Source organism: Centroberyx gerrardi, chromosome 7 (assembly GCF_048128805.1).
Source record: "Centroberyx gerrardi isolate f3 chromosome 7, fCenGer3.hap1.cur.20231027, whole genome shotgun sequence".
NCBI lineage: Eukaryota > Metazoa > Chordata > Actinopteri > Beryciformes > Berycidae > Centroberyx > Centroberyx gerrardi.
The window spans coordinates 4,418,819-4,443,430 of NC_136003.1; the positions used below are offsets into that span (position 1 = coordinate 4,418,819).

At 40.4% G+C, this 24,612-nt stretch overlaps 1 protein-coding gene across 4 annotated transcripts in view; it reads right to left on the reverse strand.

The window, feature by feature from the left end:
- The window catches only part of rbfox1 (RNA binding fox-1 homolog 1), a 149,201-nt gene that overhangs the window by 65,246 nt on the left and 59,343 nt on the right, over positions 1 to 24,612 (reverse strand). The gene's annotated exons all lie outside the window — the stretch shown is intronic.

Consider the following 24,612-nt stretch of genomic DNA (forward strand, 5'->3'; position numbering starts at 1 on the left):
TATGTGTGTGTGTGTGTGTGTGTGTAGTGTATTTTTAGATTCAAGAAATGTGTTTTATTGTTCGGACTGGATGGTGAGCACTAACCAAGCTTCACCACACTTAAAAACTCAGAGGAAGCTGTCAGACGTTTTAAAGTTTTTAAAGTCTTAAAAGCCTCTTTGGACTTAGATGTTTCTGCAGTTAAATTTAACACACACACCATCAGACTGGGAATAACAAGGAAAAGTATGAAGCCTTCACACCAAAAACTATACGAGTCAGTTTTACAGTTAAACCTGCACTATTTCATTTTCGCCCGTTGGCGCCCCCAAATGGCAGCAAGAGGTAATTGCTTGAATTTTGAGGACTTCACTACCCAGAAGTCCTCAAAATTCGTTATGGTGACGACAGTAAACTGCACACATATGACATGTTTATCATCCTGGTTCTGGAATTTTTTTTTTCTCATACATATATTCTATTTTGAATATAGAAGTAGACTGGGATAACTTTTCAGCAATGTTACTAACATCTCCAATACTTCAAATGCTTTCCAATACAAATATATTTACTGGAAATAGAATATTTCATTGCTTCAGGGTGATTGAGAATAAGAAAAGTGATTTACATTAGCATTGTTCAATAAAATAAAACCAATTACAAGTTTGCCCGGCTGGTGTGTGTCCGCATTATACCAAAGGATACCAAAGGGGTGAGAGAGGCAGAGACTTGTGTTTTTATTTTTCTTGTTAAACGTTTCAGCAGGAAAAATGTCCATTGGGTATTTGCAACTAATAACACTGATGAATGAAATTTTTTTGCTGAAGCATTTACAAAAACTGTCAAAAATTGGATTTTCAGCTGTTTTTTTCATTTGAAATACTCCCAAAAATAGAAATATCAAAAAAGAAAACAATATCAAAAAATGTTATGTAAATTACCAGCATTTTGTTTTTTTTTAAGAATTGTAAAATATTGTACATTCAAGAATTATAATATGTAATAATTCCAATTCAGCTGTGGTGCCTTGCCTTAAAGATCCACTGTGAAACATTTACATCAAATATTGACATTCAGCACAAGGTCCTTTTGGTGGTGCGCAAAGTTCTTTTTATTATTTATAGGAACCTTGTACAAGACATCTCACACTGGGCCTTTTTGTCCCAGTCCTACAGTGGTTTGCTTCATACTACTACAGATGACATTTCTCTGCTGCTCTCGACACTTTCTCACAATCTGCGCTTTCTCACAATCTGAGAAAGCTGACATGGTGTGTGGGGTCCCACAAGGGTCGATTCTGGGACCCTTGACATTCAATCTTTACATGCTCCCTCTTGGTTATGCTATACAAAAACACAATATGCAGATGATATGCAACTCTACATCTCATTGTCCCCTGGGAATCTGAGTCCTGCTAACTCATTGATCAACTGTATACATAAACTGCTGGATGTCAACATTTTCTCCAGCTGAACAAAGACTAGACAGAGATGTTTTAGGAGCAAAATGTTACATTATCTGTCTCTGAAGAGCAGTGAGCAGGTCAGGAACCTTGGTGTAATTTTGGATACTGATACAACATCACTAGAGGATTAGATTTGAGATTGAGTTCTGAGTTTTAAAGTCAGTCAGTACCAGAACAGCCTTTTATCATTTAAAAAATAGGTTTTCTCTTATAGCCGAAAAGATTGTGCATGCCTTCATTAAAAGTAGATTAGATTACTATAGTGCACTCTTCTGTGGTCTTCCCAGAAAGGCTGCAACTGGAGGTCTAACTGGGACAAGAAAAACTGAACACATCACACCTGTTGTTAGATCACTGCAAAGGCTTCCACTATGCTCTATAGCAGTGGTTCTCAACGTTGGGCTGGGGACCACCAGGGGTCCTTGAGGGGGTTCCAGGGGGTCCCCAGCAAATTAATGAATTGTTAAACTTCACCATTATTTCATTTACAAGAAGTTAACACAATTAGGGAATGTAGAAGAATGACTATTTTGATGATAGTTTCACTGTTATCTCTCTACCTACAATACAGATAGTCATGGAATGACAAAATCATGTCTAGACAAAATCATATCTAACAATAAAAATGTTCTCAGATTTGGGTCCGAGAAACAAAATCTCATCAAACGGGGGTCCGTGGCCCTAATGTGGACTAAATTAGGGGTCCTTGATGTGAAAAAGGTTGAGAATCACTGCTCTATTGGATTGACTTTAAGATTCTGCTGCTTGTCTATAAAGCATCTAATGGCATTGCTGCGCGATACATAGAGTTGTGCATGTGTGTTTCCTTAGAGGGAGGGAAATTGGAGACTGGGGTTTTCCTATATTCAATATGTATTTTATGTATTCTTATCTGATACACCGTTTCTGCATATGCTTCTACTGTGAAGCACATTGAGCTTCCCTGAGTATGAAATGTGCTATATAAATAAAGTTTGACGTGACTAGTATCATAGAGTCGGTAGTCTCTGCTTAAACCAATACCAACACAGTACCAGATCTGGCTTAAATAGTGTTTGCAATTACATTTTAGGGTTTGTTTAGAAGACTTACAGAAGGTGCCAGATGGGTGGGGTTCGCAACAATCACAGGAAAGCGTTTGAATTCAGTACACTAAATGTTTTATGTTTGTTTGTTTGATTTTCTGTTGAATAAAGTGGTCTAATTAAAAGAAATATAGTTTTGAAAAAAAAAAAAAAGATTTTTTTTTTAGGTAACAATGTGTGACATTTCCTATAAAATGACATACAATCAAAGTTCATCAAGGTTTTTGGCTGTCTGGACGTGTGTGTATGTGTGTGTGTGTGTGTGTGTGTGTGTGTGTGTGTGTGTGTGTTGCTGCCCCAGTCCTAAGTCAGTCAACTGGCTTTTTGCCACGTCAGCCAGGCTTCTCCTGAGTACACACAGTGACACACACACACACACACACACACACACACACACACACACACACACACACACACACACACAAACCCACATTTTTTGAAATCATAAGCAAACATAATTGTAATCAATGTCATTAACGAATCAAGTAAACATCTGTTTAATACATTTGCCTTCTCTCCTCCCTCTCTGTCTCTAATTCTCTCTGTTTCTGTTTCTCTACTTCTCTGAACTTCTTTCTCCCTTTCTCCATCTCATTCTGTCACACTTTCTCTCTTTGGCTCTGTTGGACACACACACACACACACACACACACACACACACACGGCTATGCTACATTCTCCCCCAATGTCCAAACCACAAGATGACATTTTGGAAAAGGAAAACACCAATTTGAGGTCACACACACACACACACACACACACACAGTCTCTCCAATGCCATGTTGGGATTTTTTTCTTAGTTTGTAATCCTGACCATTGAATTTCATGAGATTTGCGAGGTGACAGGGAGTCCTGGGCTGGAACTCTATCTGCTACTGTACTCCATCTCATTTCAGCCGACATGGATTCCTCTTTCCCTCACACAGGAGGTGAAAATGACTCACTGCTTCCAAAATAGACACAGATACCGTCTCCAAACCTAATCCTTCTTATGGAGATACAGCACAATGCATATCTAATCGCCTTTGGTTCTCGCAGCCAAATACAGTGAGCAACCGCACAAATAAAACACGGGTAACACTTCAAGTGAACTTTATAGTCCAGGGGGCCTGTCTCACAAAGCCAGATTAGTGGGTTAGCGAGATAACTTTGGGCTTAACCCTGGCTTAACCTGCTCCGGAGCAGGTTATGTTCAGGCTATAGATAAGAATGGCGTGACGTTTCAAATGGGACACGCCTACAAAGTGCAGTACAAGTGCGAAACCCTATTCAATTTCTATGGGCAAAACAAAAAAATCGTCATTTTCTGTGGTTGCTTTTTCTGTGTTTTAATAATTTATGCGACATGTATGTGATGATGTTAATTGGCCATAACCTTTTCAAGTCCGTTAAAGGTCCCATATGGTGTAAAACGGGATTTCCCTTGCCTCTTTGATTATAAAGGAGTTGGATGGTCTATCTAAACATGGTGAAAGTATCAAAACGCACGGTCGCCAACTAAATCCACACAATCCATATTAGAAAAGCGAGCCTCTAAACGAGCCGTTTGGACTTCTGTAACTTTGTGGCGTCACAAAGGTTCGCTCATTATCATTTTTGTAAGAAATAATAGACTAACAAAGTGTTTTTTCAAAGCGGTTGAGCGGTTGTCATTGTTTATTACCGGAGAGTTTTCCCTACCTGTAGCTGCCGGGCTGTGGTGTCTCACGTTTCACTCTTGAAACGGTTAGCCAATCAGAACAGAGGGTCGTTAATATTAATGAGCCTTAAAGACACAGTGACAGAAACAGCCTGTTCTTGGTAAGGCTCAGAGAGATGCTGGAAAATGAACGTGTAAAAATTTATTGAGTTTTTATTGACCACACACACAGCTTTTAATGGACCTCAAGACAGAAAATAAAACACTGGAAAGTGTAGAATATGGGACCTTTAAACAACAGCATGAACATTATAACTGAATTATCTGGAAGTCGCAAAATGCTAACAAGCTAGCAAACTTCCGTTCAAGAAAGGAGTCATGTTCGTATTGTGACACTTTCAGAAAAATACATTTTAATGATCTTGCTGTTGTTTGACAGCCACCAAAAGGTAACGACAAATTATTTACATTTTACATTTATGTACATTTTACATAAATTATTAGAACACCACAGCAATTATTATTATTAGCAACCACAGAAAATGTCGAAATTGAATAGGGTTTCGCACTTGTACCGCACTTTGTATTCGTGGCCTTTTTGCCATTCTTATCTATCAGACCCAAACTTTCAAAAAAAAGCCTGCCTTCTCACCAATCAGCTCTCTGGAAAACTCACCATTCCACCATTCCTCCAGTCCTGACCCCGTGGACTTGGGTGCGCAGATATTGAGCAGGGAACCTTTTTTTTTCTTTTTTCTTTCCCTGATGATTTATTATATCACCGATATAATAAAAATCTGGAGCGTTTCCAGGTCGTTTGCCTACTCCGTTTATAGCCTAAAAGAAGGCATCCATCAAATAGCAGATAGTTTACAATAGTTCACTGTAGTTATCAATAATGAATGAAATTTACTGTTGCATTTTAAGTGCACTGAAATTCTTTTATAGGATTCCCGAGACTGATTGATGCAATGTAATGCATGCATATTCCCATCAGCTCAGCCATGGTTAACATGAGGCCAACTTTATGCATATAAAATCTTTTCACAGCCTCAGTGTGACAACACACTACTGTATCAATGAAAAGTATCACTTTTTACTGTCATATTTTTTGTATTGCTCACATTTAATCATTATAATAATTTGTTTAACTTCTTGAAAAAAAACATAAATGTTACTACTCCTTTTTTTCCCACTTTCTACTTCTACAGTCTACATATTGAAGTTGTCAGCAGCGCAGCATAGGTTTACATAACCCCACAATTGTTCATAGTCTAGTTCAGGCATCACTAACTGGCGGACTCCGGGCCGGATCCGGACCCAGTGACGGTTCTGTCCGGACCGCGACCAATTTCTGTTCAATTAAAGAGAATAAGATTGACAGAGTGGCCACACTGATCCGTCAGAAAACGGACAGAATTGACGGATTGACGGCAGGAATACAGCAGCCTTGCTTTGCTCATAACGGTGCTACTTCATAGAAACAAGTTAAATTCACTTGAACACATTGTTTAATCACTCACATTGAGAAAATAGGAAAGAATGTCTAGTTTCTTCTTTCTCGACATTTTCACAACGACCTGTCAGCTCCGCGGTTTAGAGTAAACTGTCTGTGCTTGTCATTTGATTTTGCGTTTGTTTAATGTCGCCCAGCATCCCGGTGGAGTTTTTCACCCGAAGGTCCAAACACCGCCCAGCCGGAAAACTTTGGTCATAAAATGAACCGCGTGATGCCCTTGGCTGCGCCGTGGGAAAAAGGGACATGAAAGTTCTGTTTGCACTATTTCAAAAAGAGGCACTTTCTTATTTTATTCTGAAGATTGTCTTGTTTTCTTTTACTTGAAATTAGAAAATAATTGTGATACTTTTAATTATGTTTAAGCTACTGATTTGTTTTCCACACGTTCAATGTGTGTACATAGGAAAAGTTCTTGAAATTGATCAATAAATGTTGTTGAAATGATATTGAAATGTACATTTATTTTATTTGATAGAGTCATACAACAACTATAGGCCTCCAAATCATAGCATAAGTTAGACATTATGATACTTCGGACCTTTGATGGGAAGAAATTTTAGTGACTGGACCTCCTTGAATTTTAGTTGAATACCCCTGGTCTAGTTTATTACTTTTATTGTTTTATTATTACAGCTTTTGTACTTTTTGTGTGTTTTTATATTCTATGTGTGCTTATATTATTTTGTATTTTCCCAGATGAATCATTTTACTTTTGCTGCCGCAATGACCTAATTTCCCCACGGTGATGAATAGTATCGTCTTATCTAAAATAGGCTGCTCTGGATCTGCCCATGTTGGATGCAATTGGCTTTTAACCCGCAAATTGATAACCACCAATGTGAGACAAGTTAGCCAGGATCGCCACTGTTTGATTTTGCGAAGACAGCTATTACAAAGATACCCTGACTATGTTGAACTAGAGTTGAAGCCATTGCAAAAATGGTAACGATCAGCCATGGCAGCCATTTTTCTTTCCACCAGTACCAGAAAATGAGTTCTCCAGTGTATCTGCTGAATTGATAGGATTGAAAAAATATGCCTACTCCTATTTGTTGATGCCCATGGAACACAATAGTGCATCATGTAATGGTAAATTCAATTATAATATGTAAAGAAACACAATGATTTGCAATTTTAAGACAAAGGATAACCTTGTCATTTTCCCATATTCCTGATTGTCATAGAGAAATGTGAAAGTAAAATGTGCTTACACACTCATGAAAGTGTTTGATCACGAGAGTCTATAAGAGTCCGAACCAAATAACCCTATCTGGGTTCATCACAGGACGATGTGCAAGGAATGCTAACTTGCGTTTCTATTTTAGAATTTACTGGCAGCTTCACACAGAATCGGCAGCTGCACTAGAAAGGCCAATGGATTTTCGGGGTCTAAGAGAAGGCCAACAAGCCATCAATTGAAGGGGCAATGTAATTGTAACTTCTATTTCCATGCATAATTATGAAAATCTAACATCACTGATTTGTAGACAAAATTGGTCTAGAATGAGACATGGAGGGATATTTTGAAACCTGAGATATTTCAATTCCAAAATTCAAAACAGCCATCAATTGACTTTGCCTGTATAGTGTTAAGCAGTTTATGATGACTGGGTTCAACAGTTTTTATGCTTGCCAGAAGGGCCAACATCTCCATGTGTTGATGTATCTAAGAGCCTGTAGTATTTTCATTAGGTCCTTGTTGAACTGCCTTGTCTGAAATACCTGTGGTAGTAACCTTTATAGACCAGTTGATGAACCGTAAGTTACTGCTCCTGCTGATGCTAGTTTTCACTGTAGTTGCACTGGAAGAGCATTTGCATTTCTCTACAATCCAAATTGCTTGTGGAAGCATTTGGCTAGCTAGTAGAGGAAGTTCCCTTTTTTCCTGATAAGGTGACTTGTGTCATTTTACAACATGTTTGATTTAGGTTTTGGATATTTGTTTGTTGGACTTCATTGTAAGTGGACTTAATTCTTTGTTGAGAATGTAATGTCACCATAGTAAGCCTTGCTAGGTGTATGTTAGCTAAGTTGTAGTAGTGAGCCATTATTGGTGATTTTAATTAATTTTTTTCAGGTGGCTTTTCAAAACTTGTCAAAAATGTGGTTACGGTTGTTTGGTGTCCTTTTGGTTGTAAGTGTCCCGCTTGGTTACTGTAACTGGTCACCATTGTTGGTCTAGCCTTTGCTGTAATCTAGACAGCTTGTTAGCCATGATGCTCACAGCTAGCGAGCATATTAAATAGCATTAGAATAAGAATAAAGTTGATGACAAAGATGCACAAACAGGAAGGGAGACATAATTCCTAAATATTTCATGTTAGAGAAATCAAACTGGCTGAATAGATTTCAAATCTCTCTCACTGCTGGAGGCAAAAAAAAAAATTCTATCAGCCAGATGGTGGTGCTATAACGTGCAACTTAACATTTTGGCAAATAACTCCTACATTGTAAGGCCTACAATTTTTTTCCTTAGATTCCGTGGCTCAACTCAAATCCATTGGACATATTGGTTTTCATTTCAGTCCAGTCCAAGGCTGATCCAATGACTGCGAAGATGAACAGGAAGTGAGGTGTAATTCCTAAACGCTGAATAGCACCACCATCAGGACAAATTGGCAATTATTCAATGGGCTATATATCAGGTACCATTGAAATGTTGTAGCTTTGAGATGCAGAACTTTTCCAAAATGATGTATCAAGATTATTCTCACTGTCAAATAATTTAACCCATGGGCTTGCACCTCGCTAACAGCCGCTTGTGGCTACATTTATAAATATTTTTGTGGCTGGTCCATGGCCTCCACTAGTCATGCTCTCTCTCTCTCTCTCTCTCTCTGTCTCTTTATTGATCTAGTTCTTTTTCTTTGGAAAGCCTACCAGTCACCATTGAATCACAGAAGACAGAAAGAGAGAAATGAGGAAGACACACACACACACACACACACACAGCAGACAGTGTATCATCCCAGAGATCAATAGTTTTCTAAGCGGCCGTTCAAACTGTTTGATCGTCCAGACACATGTTTTGGGTCAAAGTGGGGAGGAGTGTGACCGAGCCGACACCACTGAGACTGTTAGGGCGAACAGACAGACACACACACACTCACACAAACACAGTCATTCACTCCAACACACACACACAGACACACACACGCACACACATTCCCACTGAATGTTAAGAACAGCAAACCTACAAGCTTTCATGAACTGGATATAGGCTGAATCACTATTGTGTTATATCAATCAGTGAGAGATGGCCAGAAGTTCTCATTGTATAATATACCATAAAATCTATCTTTGCCTCATGTAATAAATGAAATTGCAACTTGAATAAATTTGCCATCAATTTGAAACCCCCTTGAAATGACAGGTGCCGCAATATCCCTGTTAATTAATCCCTGCAAATTTTCCGCAAGAATTGTTTCATTAACACTTTATGAGTGTATGTAAACTGTGTGGGCGGAAAAAAAAAGCTGTTTTGCTTAACCTGTGTGTATGCAGCTTTGTACATCTGTGAGTGTGGGTGTGCATTATCGGCACACTAACAGAGCTGCCAGTCATCCCACTTTTCAGTCACGTCTTCTTCTCTCTCTTCATTAAGTGAGTTTGGAGGACTGGCATCTGTCACCATTATACCAGCTTCGTTTTTTTGACGTTTAACGCTCCTCGTTTGTTTGCCTAACAAGCCCACAGATGTTCCTCTATTGTCAGGATCAATGTTTGCACTTTGTAGTAACTGAAAGCCATTACGTTCTGGCTACAGCCACATAAAATGGGTTGAGAGAGTGGGTGTGAAAACATAGGACAGGATGGCTTGGCAATATAGAGCCCATCTGTTGGCTTGTGTCATTGGGAGAGAGGTGTTTGAATCTCACACACACACACAAAACTGTGAACAATCCCGATAAATCACCTTATGTACCAGCAAAGCTTTTAATGGTTTTTTCACATTTTATGGGAGGAGAAATGTATGTGCATTATGTAACATAAAATTAATCAGGCAGAAAATACCGAATTACTGAATGTTACTAGTTTATGGTCCAATGTTTGGAAAATACTTTTCAAAGAGTTTTAATTGACATCAGTGTTACTTTTGCGGTGTATTTACTTCAAGAATTATAGGCCTTATCAACCTTTTTCATTACAACTAAAAGGCAATTTTTAAATGTTTTCAATATTATAGCACTTGATCTGCCAAATCGTTTGAGTGCTTGATCCAAATATCTGCTCTGGATTTTCAAAGCAGAACACCAGCAGGGACAGATCTCCTCAGGTTCCCTATTGCTATAAAGATTATAGCATTTTTGCCCCAATGTGGTGCTAAAATTCAAATTCTCATTTTAGATTTCTTTCACATGAACCCTGCTTTCATAACCTTACGCTATGAGCCACAATCAGATCTCTAATCTGAAAGTAAGCTAAACCATGAACAGCCTGCAGCCTACTATCCTAAAGATACAGTAGAGAGGTTATTTGACCACCTAAATCTTCAGTTCATTCGGAAGTGTTCTTAAAGAGTATAATTTGTAGACTACAATAAGGACTCAAAATCAAATCAAATCACCAATAACAGACCACTACACCACCACTACAACTCAACAACTTAAGGTACTGCTAACATAAACTTAGTAAGGCCTGTTATGCTAATGTGCAGAGGTGGGGGACTCGAGTCACATGATTTGACTCGAGTCAGACTCGAGTCGCAAATTTGAGGACTTGAGACTTGCTTGACTAACATTGATAAAAGACTCGACTTGACTTTGACTTGGTATTCATGACTTGAGACTTGATTTAGACTTGAGACAGATGACTCGAAAGGACTTGACTTTTTTTTTTATTAAATATTTGCATTTTTCTAGATATTGAGAAGTTACGTTTTGTTTTTGAAACATGATTGGGTGACTTTTAGTGCAGTGCGCGCAACCCAGGCTTAAAAAACAGTGTCTAGCAGGACCTAGAAAACAATGCAAGACAGGATCGAGCTGAAAGCATGTTGAAAGGATTCTCCCATACCTGCGCTGATTTTCTCTCGAGCCATATATTACCAGACCGTTTCTGATTCAGACAAGACAGTTTATGAATTGACAGCTTTTCAAGACAGAGCTTCATCATTCTGTTCGCAGTCCCTCACTAGTTCTGTATTTACATGGAGCCTTTTAATCAGAGTAGTAGCCCAATCTGAATAAAAATGCCTCATATAAACGCCTCAATCAGAATAAACTGGCCGATCCGAATGAAATTTCATTCTGTTTGAGAGGGGTGGTATAACCCTTTCATAATCCATTCGATGGATACAATTTCGTCATGTAAACACTCATTCCGATCACTTTCCTTATCTCGCCTCTTTCTGCACATGCTCGCGCATTTAACGTAAGTAACGTCAATTATGTTACCCTTTTTTTCCGGGAGGATTCGAATGGATGTGTTTGTTATTAACCCCGGGGCGCTCGGGCTTGATGTAGGCGGTGCAGCCCGTTTTTGGCAACGTTCAGACTGCAGGCAAAAGTGGCCCAAATCTGATTTTTCTGCTCATATGTGACTCAGATCTGTTTTTTTCATAACAGTGTGAACAGCACAAATTACCTGGAATCTGATCTTTTCAATTCTGATTTGGGCCACTTTCATATGTGGTCCTAAATCAGTGCAATGCAATGCGACCTCAGTCTGAACAGTCATATCGGAATTCATGCGACTTTTACGTCACTCTAGATCGACATTCGTCACAATTCTGCGCTGGCGGGAGTCGCTTGGTGAATACAAACATGGAAGACAGCTGCGATGGAGGTAGTCAGTGGAGGGACAGTGAGGTGTTAGACCTCATAAGTATTTGGGGTGACACTTCTGTACAAGCATGAAATCTGTTTCAGTGAAGCCATTCACGTCACGATCCCACCACTCCTGGCTCCGACTCCGCATCCACACGCACCTCCGTACAGAAGTAGCAGCCATTGCTCCACAAAAAGCCCTTTCTCCTCATCCTCGTCCTCGTTATCATCTGCTCACGAATTCGCTGGCTTCCACTGCACATCAACTTATAAATGAAACCGTAAACGCTGACTTCAGTGGTCTCCATGTTTACTTCCATACGACAGCGTGCTGCATGTGACGTCTTTGTTATTGTTCTTTTGCGCATGTGGGTCAGTTCAGGACCGTGACCAGTTCACACTGGAATCTGATATTGGCCACATTTAAAAAATAATGTGAACAACCAAACAAAAAAATCGGATCTGAGCAATAAATCCGAATTGAGCACTAAGGCTTGCAGTGTGAACGTAGCCTTAATATCAAGTCCTGACTCCGCCTCTCCAGGCCAGTTTCAGTTTACAGCGGTGAAAATTACAAATGGACCCAATCATTGCGGGGGCAAAACAAAACATCTTTTTCTGACACTTATGGAGTCGTATGTTTTGATAAAACTGTTGCTTCATCAGAAAGAACAGCAGTAAAGAAATAACCGACGCAGGTCCATCTTTTAAAAACGTAAGCCCATGTTAGAGTGCTGGATTCGATGTTTTGCGCATGTCAGAAACTTTTATTCTGATTACATACTGTGGAGCATGTAAACGCACATCTCAATGCGATCGTTATATTTAGCGCTCATGTAAACACTTGCGTGGCAATCTTCCTCCGGAATGATTTAATTCAGAATGAAAAAAAATGTCTCATGTAACCGTAGAATGGTCTCTCCCTCTCTCTAATCAACTGTGTGACAAATGCAATCCTGCGAGATCAGGCAAACAAGATGGTATTTTTCCTTGATGAGGATTAAAATTTCAGTGTTCTAAATTTATGGATGTATTAGTCTACACAATCCACAGCAGAAAATAGTAATCATCAGATAGAAACTTGGTCAGTACTGCACACTCCATGGTTCAAGCATTTTTCACTGATATAACAGTTCCCTCTCAGTCTGTTAAAGATCTGCAAGTATGGCTTAAAGGCTTATTTCACCTGTTTATAGATTGCATTTGATTTCTGACAGAGACTTTATAGCTGCAAGGAAGCTTCCTGCTAAAAAGTGAGACGAGACCTTCAGGTGACTGTTGTGCCAACCGCTGTGGAGATGAGCCTGAACACACACTCACACACACGCACAAACCACACAAAACCCCCCCAATATAAACACATTCACATGCAAAGGCTTACACACCCAAGGACTAGGTGCAGCTCAGCTTTGTAAAATCCGCTGTGTGTGTGTGTGTGTGTGTGTGTGTGTGTGTGTGTGTGTGTGTGTGTGTAAGCGTGATTTAAAGCCCAGGGCGTTATGCTGGGGTTATCTGGGGGTTTCCACCTACCAGCTACTTCATCCATACACTCATTCATTCCCCAATCCCACACTCCCTGCTGGGTACATCACACTGTCACACACATTCTCACTCACTATGTGTGGGTGTTTGTGTGTGTGTGTTTGTGTGTGTGTGTGTGTGTGTGTGTGTGTGTGTGTGTGTATGTGTGTGTGTGTGTGTGTGTGTGAGAGAGTGTGTCCTTCCTTGAGGCCCAAAGAAGAAAAGGATGGGGGAAAATCTGTGTACATTTCTTGGTTAGCTTTAGGTTTAGGTCCATGCAGGTATAGACCTAATAAATACATGCATTTTGTGTATGTTTCAGGCATAATTTCTGACATTTCCATTTATTCTAAGGTGTTTTAGTGAGAGTGTGTTACAGTGTGAAATTCTGCCTGTCATAATGAACATCACTGAGGTTAGTGTGTGTGTCTTAGTAGAGACTGTTGTTATGGTGCATTATATGATAGTTGGGCCTTTCAAAGCCCAACCATCAATGTTGTATGCATTTGGAGTCATTCGAATGATACATTTTTCATCTGTCAATTGAACTAATATAACTTCACAGATGATCACAGCAAACAGTGAAGCTATTGAAACCTGATCAAAATCTTGTCTGTTACAATATATTGTCATGCAACAATTATTTGACAACTCATAGTAAAACTAGATATACCGTATTTCCTCTAATAGTGGCCTGTAGTCAATTAAAAGCCGGGTCTCCGACCTCCGTCGTCGACACAAACAAATAAAGGCCGGCCTCAAATACAGGCCGGGGGAAAAAACAAAGGAAACAAGACTAGGTCAAAACCTAGTAACGTTATATGGCTGCACCGTGTCCGTCTCCTCTCTCCGCCGCTGCCTCTCCACCGCGCCCACGGCCCGCATTGATCCTCCCGATCCAAGCCCCGGACCCCCGCCGAAATCTCGGCAGGATCACCGGGAACACATCGGCGCCCAGGTTCAGTTAGCTTCAGTTAGCTTCAGCTTACATGCAAACAACGGTGGATACTGGTAAACTCCTGGTGCCTGTTTGTAACTGTAGTTTGTAGTAACGTACAAGTGCCACAAGACGGCTCGGCCGGCGGAAGTCTCTGGAGCATGCCGTCGTCGATTACCGTAATTATCGTAACGCATTGCAGTAACAAAAAAACGTCTACCTAACGTACCCCAACAGAAGCAGGTCAGAAAACAAGGAGGCTTCGTACTAAAATATGAGCAAATATACTTATCAAACAGAGGGAATTAGAAATAAAGGCCTGTCTCTAATATAAGCCTGCTTCCAATAAAGGCCTGGTACCCTCTGCAGTTGAGGTAAATAAAGGCCCGGGCCACTATTAGAGGAAATACGGTATGTTGCATTGTGTCATGCCTCACTTATAATGATGTAGTTGATCTCACTCTACTTGAATCAATATGAGTTTATTGCACTAGTAGTTGCAGTAGTTGTAGTATCTGCACTAGTAGTTGCAGTAGTAGTTGTAGTATCTGCACTAGTAGTTGCAGTAGTAGTTGTAGTATCTGCACTAGTAGTTGCAGTAGTAGTTGTAGTATCTGCACTAGTAGTTGCAGTAGTTGTTGTGGTATTTGTACTAGTAGTTTTAGTGTCTGCAACTGGTAGTTGTAGTATCTGCACTAGTGGTTGCAGTAGTAGTTGTAGTATCAGCACTAGTATTTGCAGTAGCAGTTGTAGTATCTGCAGTAGTAGTTTCAGTAGTAGTTGTAGTATCTGCACTAGTAACAGAGGGACAGAGGGAGACATAGAGAGCAGCATGGGTATCTGCATGGTCTGCTGGTTGTGTGAGAAATGGCACCACCTGCCCTGCTGCTCTACATTCCATCATTAGTATGTATTGGAAAATAATTCACAAAAAAATCAAATGTGGAGAAAAAAAATGGTATGTTTGCCTACAGCAAGCACACTAATAAATATATAGGCCCCAGTGATACATATATTACATATATTATAAAAGCCTCATAATCTGCTCATGTCAGATTCATGATTATAGTGTTTTATACAATATGATAGAGATTTATTGTCAGATTTCGCAGCCAAGCAGCGCACCGGAAGTTGAAATTTCCTGGTGCAGCTATGTCACTGTAGTATGCTTATGGTGTGCATATGATGACTTACAATGTGTTATAACCAACAACAATTCAAGTAAAGAGTTCCTATATACTGTAGGTATTTTAGAATTAGTTTTCATAATGCCAAATCTCACATCTTTGTCTTTATATCTCAGTGAGTTCTGCTGCTACTGATACTACTGCTGCTATTTTATATCCTGTTAATGCTGGAATGCTTTTTACACATTTTCATTCATAGAGTTGTTGGTTAAGTATGTTTATATAACTGTCCATTAGCTCTATTCTTATTTATATCCTATTCTCATTTGCAGTATCCTATTACTACTTGCTGCTGCAATGGACCAATTTTCCCACACATCTAATGTTAATGTAATGTAATGTAATCTAATTCCTCGTGTGCAACAGTAGTGCCACACAAGTGTGACCATCAGACTGTGGAGAGGAATGGAGGGATGTACAGATAACCAGAATACAACAGTATACAATACCAATATACAGTACCGTACAGCCAGACATGGTAGAGCAATGAAGAGTACACAGGAATGGGAAGTACACACACACATCAACACATACACAGACACAGAAAACACATACATGTAAACATCCACGCACACACACACACACATTAGGTCCTCCAAGGACATATCAAACATTTTCTTCTCACCGCGTTTCCAAGGCAACATTAATATGAGCTTCCACCCGCTTTGCTCGAGAGCATCACGACCGACGCTTTAAAAATGATCCAAAAGCCAGATTACTCTGTGTGTTTGTGTGTGTGTGTGTGTGTGTGTGTGTGTGTGTGAGTGAGTGGGTGAGAGAGAGCAGGAGAATAAAAATAGATTAATCCTAACAATCTGTGAAAGAAGGAACTTAACAGAAGGAATCGCTGTAGATGCTTCAACATGAATTCCTGGAATATCGTGGAATTTAGAGAGGTTATATTGCAGACGGGGAAAGTCAGGGAATATGATAAATTCTCTGGAGAAGTCAGGGGATATCAGGGAATTTTACAAATGGGTCACCAGAGTGAAAAACAACATTAACAAACCAGGGAGGAAGAACCGGTTTAGGGCATGGAAGCACTTAAGTCATGTAAGAGTCATGGAATATTGCATTAGGGCCAGTGTAACATCTGAGAAGCCTGGTACATACAGTAGTGCAGTCACTTCTAGCATGCGCCTGAATTCCATTTCATGACATGAAGACATTTTTATCAAAGTCTGGGTTGAGACGCAAAATTGGGTCAGAAGAGGATTAGAACAGGTCTCCGATTCTGGAAGTATAATCAAAATAGTGGTTAAATTTGTCTTAATTTTCACGTAGTCGTGGTGGTATTCTCCCACTATTCCCCTAACTGGAACTGACAACATTTTAATCATTGGTAATTTCAATATTCATTTAACGAATACAACCAATCCCCTCAGTAAGGTTTTCTCATCACTTATGGACACATTTGGCTTCACTCGGTTTGTTCACGAAACGACCCATTCCAGCGGCAACGCCATTGATTTGCTCCTCGCTTGTGGCATTGCTGTGTCTGATTTATTAGTTTTGCCGTACCCACCGGCATTATCAGATCATTATTTCATTAAATTCCAAATTGAACAGCGCTGTCATCGCGGTAACAGTGTCGATACCTGCAGCAGCCGCCGTATTGATGCCGCCTCAGTTGCCAAACTCATAGATATTCTGCCTAAAGCTCCCTGAACATATTGGGTCTCTCAATAATTTTACCAATGAGCTAAACACCACCTTACTTCATACGCTTGATTCCATCATGCCTCTAAAGAATCTCACAAATTCCCACAAAAGAATCGCAGTCTAAAACTCGTGCATTGAGGTTTTCGTCTTCGTGGAATGATAGCCAATCGAATTACAAATGTACGCTCTCTGCCGCTAGGCCCGCCTACTTCTCACGGCTAATCAGCGGCAATAAAAATGTTTCAATTCAATACGGGAGCAAAAATGACTCAAAACACTTACCCTTAGCTCTCCGTTTACTGCTAACAATTTTATAACATTCTCTGCAACCCTGGCTGTCCCACCGGTGGGTCCATCATGCATGCGCATGTAGATTTAAAATTCTAGTCAAGATGCCAAGGTTTCCGAAGATACCAAACATGTCAGGCTGAATGACTGAGAAATGTGTATAAAATGAAGCACAAGACATCTAGATTACATTTTTGATATAATGTTGCAGCGTTTGAATTTCACTCAGTGTAAACAGCTGTAGCTTCAGTGAAGTGTTGGAACGAGCAGATACTGAATATGGATGTGACATTGTCGTACAGTATGGAAAAAATGATTTGTTTTTTAACTTTGAAGCTTAACTTAACCCCATGTACCCTGACTTGAGCTGACTTTACCCTTAAATTTCCCCTTAAGTAGCTTCAAAGTTAGAATTTTTTTTTCCTAACTGTACAACAAAGTCACATCCATATTCTGTATCTGCTCATTCCAACTCATTCTTGAAGCTCTAGCTGCTTATATTGAATGAAATATCCAAATACAAGATGCCATGTTTTTATGGCTGCACCATTACATCAAATGGAAAAAATCTAGATGTTTGTGCATCATTATATACAAATTTCCCTGTATGTAGCATGACATATTTGGTGTGTTTGAGAAACTTGTCATCTTGACTAGAATTTAAAATAAAGACATCAACAACATTTGCTCCGAGGAATCGAAAAGTAAACACCAAAGAAACCTGTCATTACATGATGAAAAAATAAGACTTCAAATAGCTGGATTTAAGACATTGTAAGACTTTTTATCGCCTTAGATTTAGATAACTTATTTTAACTGATTTGAATTAAATTTTATTTAGAAATATTGATTATGTTGAAGACATGGGACCTGAGAAAACCAGAGGGTGTCACAGAATTCATGACATGTGTTCGTTGGGTGGGAGAATGGGGGGGCTCCCAAAGCGGGTGGAGTTTGTCCTGGAGCCTGCCACTTGGTACACCCTGGACAGCAAAGCAAGCACCCCCCCAGCTCCGATTATGGAGGGCTGTGATTGGATAATGGCAGGCTTGCCAGCAAACGCAGAAACGAACACGTCAGGAAGTGTCGAAACAGAATCAAACATCCCTCCTCTGTTTTACATATGCACACACACACACGCACACACACACATACATGCACAAGTCACCAACGCACACGCACACACATGACCCACCGCTTTTCCACATCGTATCTCACACACTCTAGACAGGCGTGATGGGATCTTGTTCAATTTGTGAAACATGATTTGGTGCGCTGGCGAGGAGAGAGAGAGAGAGAGAGAGAGAGAGAGAAAGAGAAAGAGAGAGAGGGCGAGCTGGGTGGAGCGACGCTGCATTAGTGTACTGTCAGCTCTCAGTCCAGCCATGGATCAGAAAAGCATTTTGACGCTCTGCTGCTCCACAGTAATGTAGTGAGAAACACCGGGATAAGCAAACTCCAAAAAATACACACTTTAAACACACTTAGAAGGGGAACCGGATCGGGATTCTTGCAGGTCTAGAGCAGAAAATTAAACATTAAAATCCCTGTTTTCATACAATCTGGCATTATAACACATCAATGCTGCCCCCCTCATCCCCCGCCTCCCATTGGCTAGTAGTGACATCAATCATTTCCCTGACATTTTGCCTGAGTTGGTATTTATTCGTCATGATTCTCCATACCTGGGCCTGTAGCTCAATGAAAGTGTTTATGTAGAAGCACTTGCATGCAGTGTGAATATTATGGGGTGGTGGGAGGAGGGATAAAAAGTACCGTGGTCAGCCATTTTGGCGAGGAACTGGCGGTACACTGCGGAACGTGGGGGACATTTTAATTGGCTGCAAAAGCCCCAGATAGTGAGTCGATTTAAAGGTTGGCAGCTATTTGTTTTTTATTTTATTTTATTTATTTATTTACTTCGTTTTTTGAAGTGGGTTTCGATGTGTGTTTGTTAGAATTTGAGCGTGGATGTGTGCATGTGTGAGACCACAGCACAGTATCAGTGGGTTTGAGGGTTATGTATAAATTGACTTTGTGTTTATATGTGTGTGTGTGTGTGTGTGTGTGTGTGTCTGATCCTCCATCTTGAAGCATCTCTCCCTCTCATTCCTCCCCCAGGACTCTCCCTGATCTGTGTGTGTTTAGTTGCCTTTGGGGTAGTCGCCCTTGTTAAGCATCCATACAGCTGGACATGCTAGGCTTCTCTGCCTCTATGTGTGTGTGTGTGTTTGCATGTGTAGTCATTGCAAGTGGAAAGGGCATCAGCTAAATGGATAAAATGTAAATGTACACTGCCCGTCAAAATGTTTGGGGACACCTGATTGAATGTACTATGTTTTTCATTCTCTTAAAGCCATTTTGATCTAAGGGCTTCTGCTTAAATGCTTGAAATGTGTTTCTTAGACAAATATAAATAGTGAAGTTGATCCTATGTGTGAATTTCTTTCCAAAGCCTTTGCCTTTCCATCAAGGCAAAGGGCGGCTACTTTAAAGAATCTAAAATATAAGATAGTTTTGATTTGTTTAACACTTTTTTGGTCGCTGCATAATTCCATTTGTGTTATTTCATAGTTTTGATGTCTTTACTGTTATTCTAAAATGTGGAAAATAGTCAAAATAAATAAAAATGTGGTGTGTCCAAACATTTGATGGGCAGTGTAAGTGTGTTTGTTTGTGTGTGTGTGTGTGTGTGTGTTTGCTCGGAGGCACTTTGGCAACATCAAGACACTGTCAGAAGCGCAAATTGAACCAGCAACCTTCGACCACTAGGTGGACTCACTAAGCAGCCAGCCACCCAAAAATGAAGCAGCTCTCAAAGGAGACCGAGACGACGAGATAGGCAAAACCTCATGGATTTCACTCTAAAGTTTTGGACCCAAATCTGAGAATATTGTTATTGCTAGATATGATTTTGTCCAGAATCCCATGACTATCTGTATTGTAGGTAGAGAGATAACAGAGAAACTATGATCAAAACAGTTATTCTTCTACATTCTATAATTGTGTTAACTTCTTGTAAATGAAATAATGCTGAAGTTTAACAATTCATCCGTTTGCTGGGGACCCCCTGGAACCCCCTCAAGGACCCCTGGTGGTCCCCGGACCCCACATTGAGAACCTCTGCTCTAGCTCACACCTTTACCCAGAGAAAGACGGGTTCTTTAAGGGTGCTTTGGATAGGATAGTGGTACTACAGAGAACCACAATGCCTCAAAGAAAGCTCTAATTTGTTAAAATAATTATAAAAAAAAAAATCTGAATATATAACCCAATGTGGTTTTCAAAAACGTATTCTAATAGTGTTGGTTTGGATTTCATATGTTCTTTACAGCACCGCAAAGATTCTCTGTAGAACCCTTTAAACGTGGTGCTATATAATAACTTTTTTTCATCTGAATAAATAAAAAGTAATATGAATAATATGAATGAGTGAATGAGTGAAGTGAGATACTGTATATACCATTTGGAAAAAGTGACACCTATTCTTTGGAGAATATATGAAAATAGAATAACACTTCACTAATTATGAAAAAAAACAATTATTATTAACAATGCATTATGATAGTTTTGTTTAAGAATGGTAAGTTTTAGTTATTGGTTGGCACATTGACAGACTGAATGATGAACTTCAGGTAAGGTAGGTTTACCAAGCATTTTATATAGTATACATAATATAGAGATAATTTTGTAACATATAATACACACATAGACATGACACACCTGATTTTGAAGTGTGTGTGTGTGTGTGTGTGTGTGTGTGTGTGTCTGCATGTGTGTGTGTGTGCGTGGAGAATGGATGACATACCTGTTCTTTACAGCCCTACTGATCCCCAAGGCGTCTTAACACCCATAAAGAACACACATTCGAGGCTTCCCACTAAACACTAGTCATCTAGTGTGTGTGTGACGCGTACACACACACACACACACACACACACACACACACGCACGCTCACTCATTTGAACACAAAGACCTATAATTTATGTACACACACATAACTGTAAAACGTGACCTAGCTGATAAAGGTGACGTCTGCAATAAGCTCTATGTGCGTGTGTGTGTGTGTGTGTGTGTGTGTGTGTGTGTGTGTGTGTTGGGGGTTGTCCTACAATACAGTATGCTAATTCCACATCAGAAACCTCGCCTTATTTACTTCATTTCCATCACATCTGCTGCAGGCATTAATTCTAATACTTGGCTTTGGGGCTTGTAATTGCATGATTTGCATTTTTCTCCCCCATTATAAATAATCCATGCTGTACACTCACACACACACACACACACACACACACACACAGAAGCACCCGCCCTCTCCAACATGGCTTGTTGCTTTATCTTGACGTTCAACCTTGCCTTGATTTGTCGTTCTGTTGTCCTAGCTCCAACGCAACACACACACCTACACACACACACACACACACACACACACACACACACACAGGTGAAGATGCATATGCAAGCATGCTTAGAAACGCATGCATTTGTCCGAACGCACGCACAAGCATTTTTTGTGCAAACATAAACATGCACACCCGCATGCGCGCGTGCGCGCACACACACACACACACACACACACAAAGCTGACATTCTGGCAGACAGTAAGCTAGCTAGTGTGTAACCAGGGACTTGGTTCATTGGGAACTGCATTGTCAACACACCACAGCTTGTCTGCAGCAGCACAACACACGCGCGTGTGCACGCACACACACACAAACACACGCACACAGGGACTTCATCTCCATGCAGTCATTTCCATAATCTACTAAAATAGGCTTTTCTCTCCACCACAGCAGCCTGCGCATGCAAACCAGGGCTATTTCTGCACCAGAACACTGTGTGTGTGTGTGTGTGTGTGTGTGTGTAGTGTGTGCATTGGCCTGTGTATTGTGTCCCCTTATGTCTTCTGTATGTGTGTGTACGTGTGTGTGCTCAGTAGTTATTCTGTCTCCCCTGGCATCTTCATGTACATGCTTGTGCGTTGCGTCTTCTCTCTCTCTCTCTCTCTCTCTCTCTCTCTCTCTCTCTCTCTCTCTCTCTCTCTCTCTCTCTCTCTCTCTCTCTCTCTGTCTCCTCGGCTGGGTGTGTTTGCTGAGGCTCACCAGGCCTCTCCCATGGGTGGGTACATAGACAGGCAGACAGTGGCACAACACTCAGCCTGGCGGCAGACATGAAACCAACTGCATCCAGCCCACTGACACCAGTCTCTGGTGTGTCAGTTATTTCCATGGTATTGGACAGTGAACCGTGGAGAGTGGTAGGGAACATGGTTGAGGGACAAAGAGGGACAGAGAGAAAGAGGAGTTGATGTGTTAACGCTACAACTTTTTGATAGTAGAGGAAGAAATGAACAGGATATATTCGACATTATCAGTCTGTGCGTCTGTCTGTGACCCAGTGTGTTCATGCTTAAACCCCCTTGGGACGAATACCATTTGCTGTGGGTACGGTCAGCAGAGAGCTGGTTGTGGCTACCAAGGTGAGGCTAGTGGCCACAGAGCAGGGAAGTCACAACTATGGAGGAAAACAGTAAGGAAAGAAAGTACAGCAAACTAAACAACTTTGGTTAAGGTTAGGGTTAAGGTTAGGGTTAGGCTTAGGCAAGTAAAACTTTGGTTAAGGTTAGGCAAGTAAAACAATTTGGTTAAGTCTTAGGGTTAGGGTTAGTCTTAAGGTCATGGTTAAATAAGAAAAACTTAAGCTAAAATTAAAGGATACGGCTGGTGTTTTTAAATACATTCCTTATCGTCAACAAATCCTATGAAAATAAAATCAACAATGCGTTTGCTCTACTCCCATTACTTTCTGACTTCCCACGTTCCCTTTTTAGCCTTCAACCCGGAAGTCATTGGCTCCAGTTGTAAGCTAAAAACCTTTAAATGCAGCTCACAAAGACAAAGTTTCAATTTTAAAAATCGCTAACTGTTACCATGAAAAGTCAGGCTATTGTAGTTATTACCAAATCAAATTCAAATGGGAACAAATTCTTCATTACGACGAGGACTATTTTCAGTGCTATGGAACTACTTTCCTGAGATGGAAAACGTGTTTACGGTCGACTTAAGTTGTTTGAGGAAAAAGTAGGCTGGCCCGGTATATAGCAATGATGAAATATGAGTTGGCAATTGAACCCGGGTTTTTCAAGGTTCAACTATTGCCTCTTTCTAGTCGTGACTCCCTCATGTAAACCTTTCATGGTGGTAAAATATATTCGCATTTTAAGACATCATGCTCATTTCACGAAATCTCAGGGAGAGCAGCATCTTATATTGAACATCAGCATTGCTTTGTTATTGTAGATTGGCTGTGTTCGCCATCTTCTTCTTCAACGCCTGTGGTGGCTTCGCGGATGCTGCTTAGCTCAGCCGCAGGTGAGATACTGTTTCAAGGTGGACAGCTGGTCAAGATAAGTGACAAGCGTTGGGGTGACAACTTGACCAAAAGGTTATGAACCAGGTTTGACCCAGTGAGATGTCACTGGAATTCATTTGTATTTACTTGCATTTTGAGTCCGTTTGCAGCCCAAAAGAACCTTGGAGCAGTGGTTCTCAACCTTGTGCCGTCATGATCCAAGAGTGTGCAGGTTTTCATGCCAACCAATCACTACAGCAGCTGATTACACTGACTGACACACCAACCAGAGAGGAGGAACTAATCAGTGGAATCAGCTGCTGTGTTGGGTTGGAATAAAAACCTCACACTCTTAGGGCGCAATGGCACATGATTCAGAAACACCACCTTGGACCACATACCGTGTGTCAAGAAGCGGCTGGTTGAAGACAGGTTCTGATGCGGTGACTTTGAACAAGACAGATACATGTGAAACATAGACATTCAAGTTTGATTTTGTTGTTAAAATCCACTTCTCAGAAACAGAAAACTCCATGTCCAAGTCCACCATTCACCCTACTACACAAGTGCTGTATGTGACTATGACCTTTGCTACAGGTCTTTCTATAATTTAATAAAGCTGAGATTCCTTAAAACTCTTCGCACGTTGGTGGTCCCAAATGGCAGCAATAGGTAATTGTTTGAATTTTGAAGACTTTTTGGGAGTTTGGCCCATTGGTCACCTTACCTAATATCTGATGAGAGGATTGGCACCAAAATCATCTCTGTGTCTCCAGTGGATAGCTCTGCCCAGTGCACATGCTAACACTTTAGCATCAGTATGAAGATAAACCTTTTAGTAATCCAAAGTTGGTATTAGTATGACACGCATCTAGCTGCCAAGCTTTTTTAGGGGATTGTTAATATAGACTTAAAATTCGGCAAAAAGAATAACAAAAGGCTTTCAATGGCAGAAGATCTCTCTCCCTGCAAGACTTCGAGTGGAACTTTTTTTTACACAGATAGTGACCGAAGCTAGCTAGACAGCTAAAGTCTTAGTGCTGATTCATAATGGACTTCACTAATGATGAAGATTGAGATTTTATTTTCAGAGGTTATAAATCTAAAGGCCATAGAATAGTAATCAATGCCAACTTTGGATTGCGAAAAGGTTTATCTTCATACTTTGGATAATGCTAATCGCCTACAATTACTTCACATAATGTATGC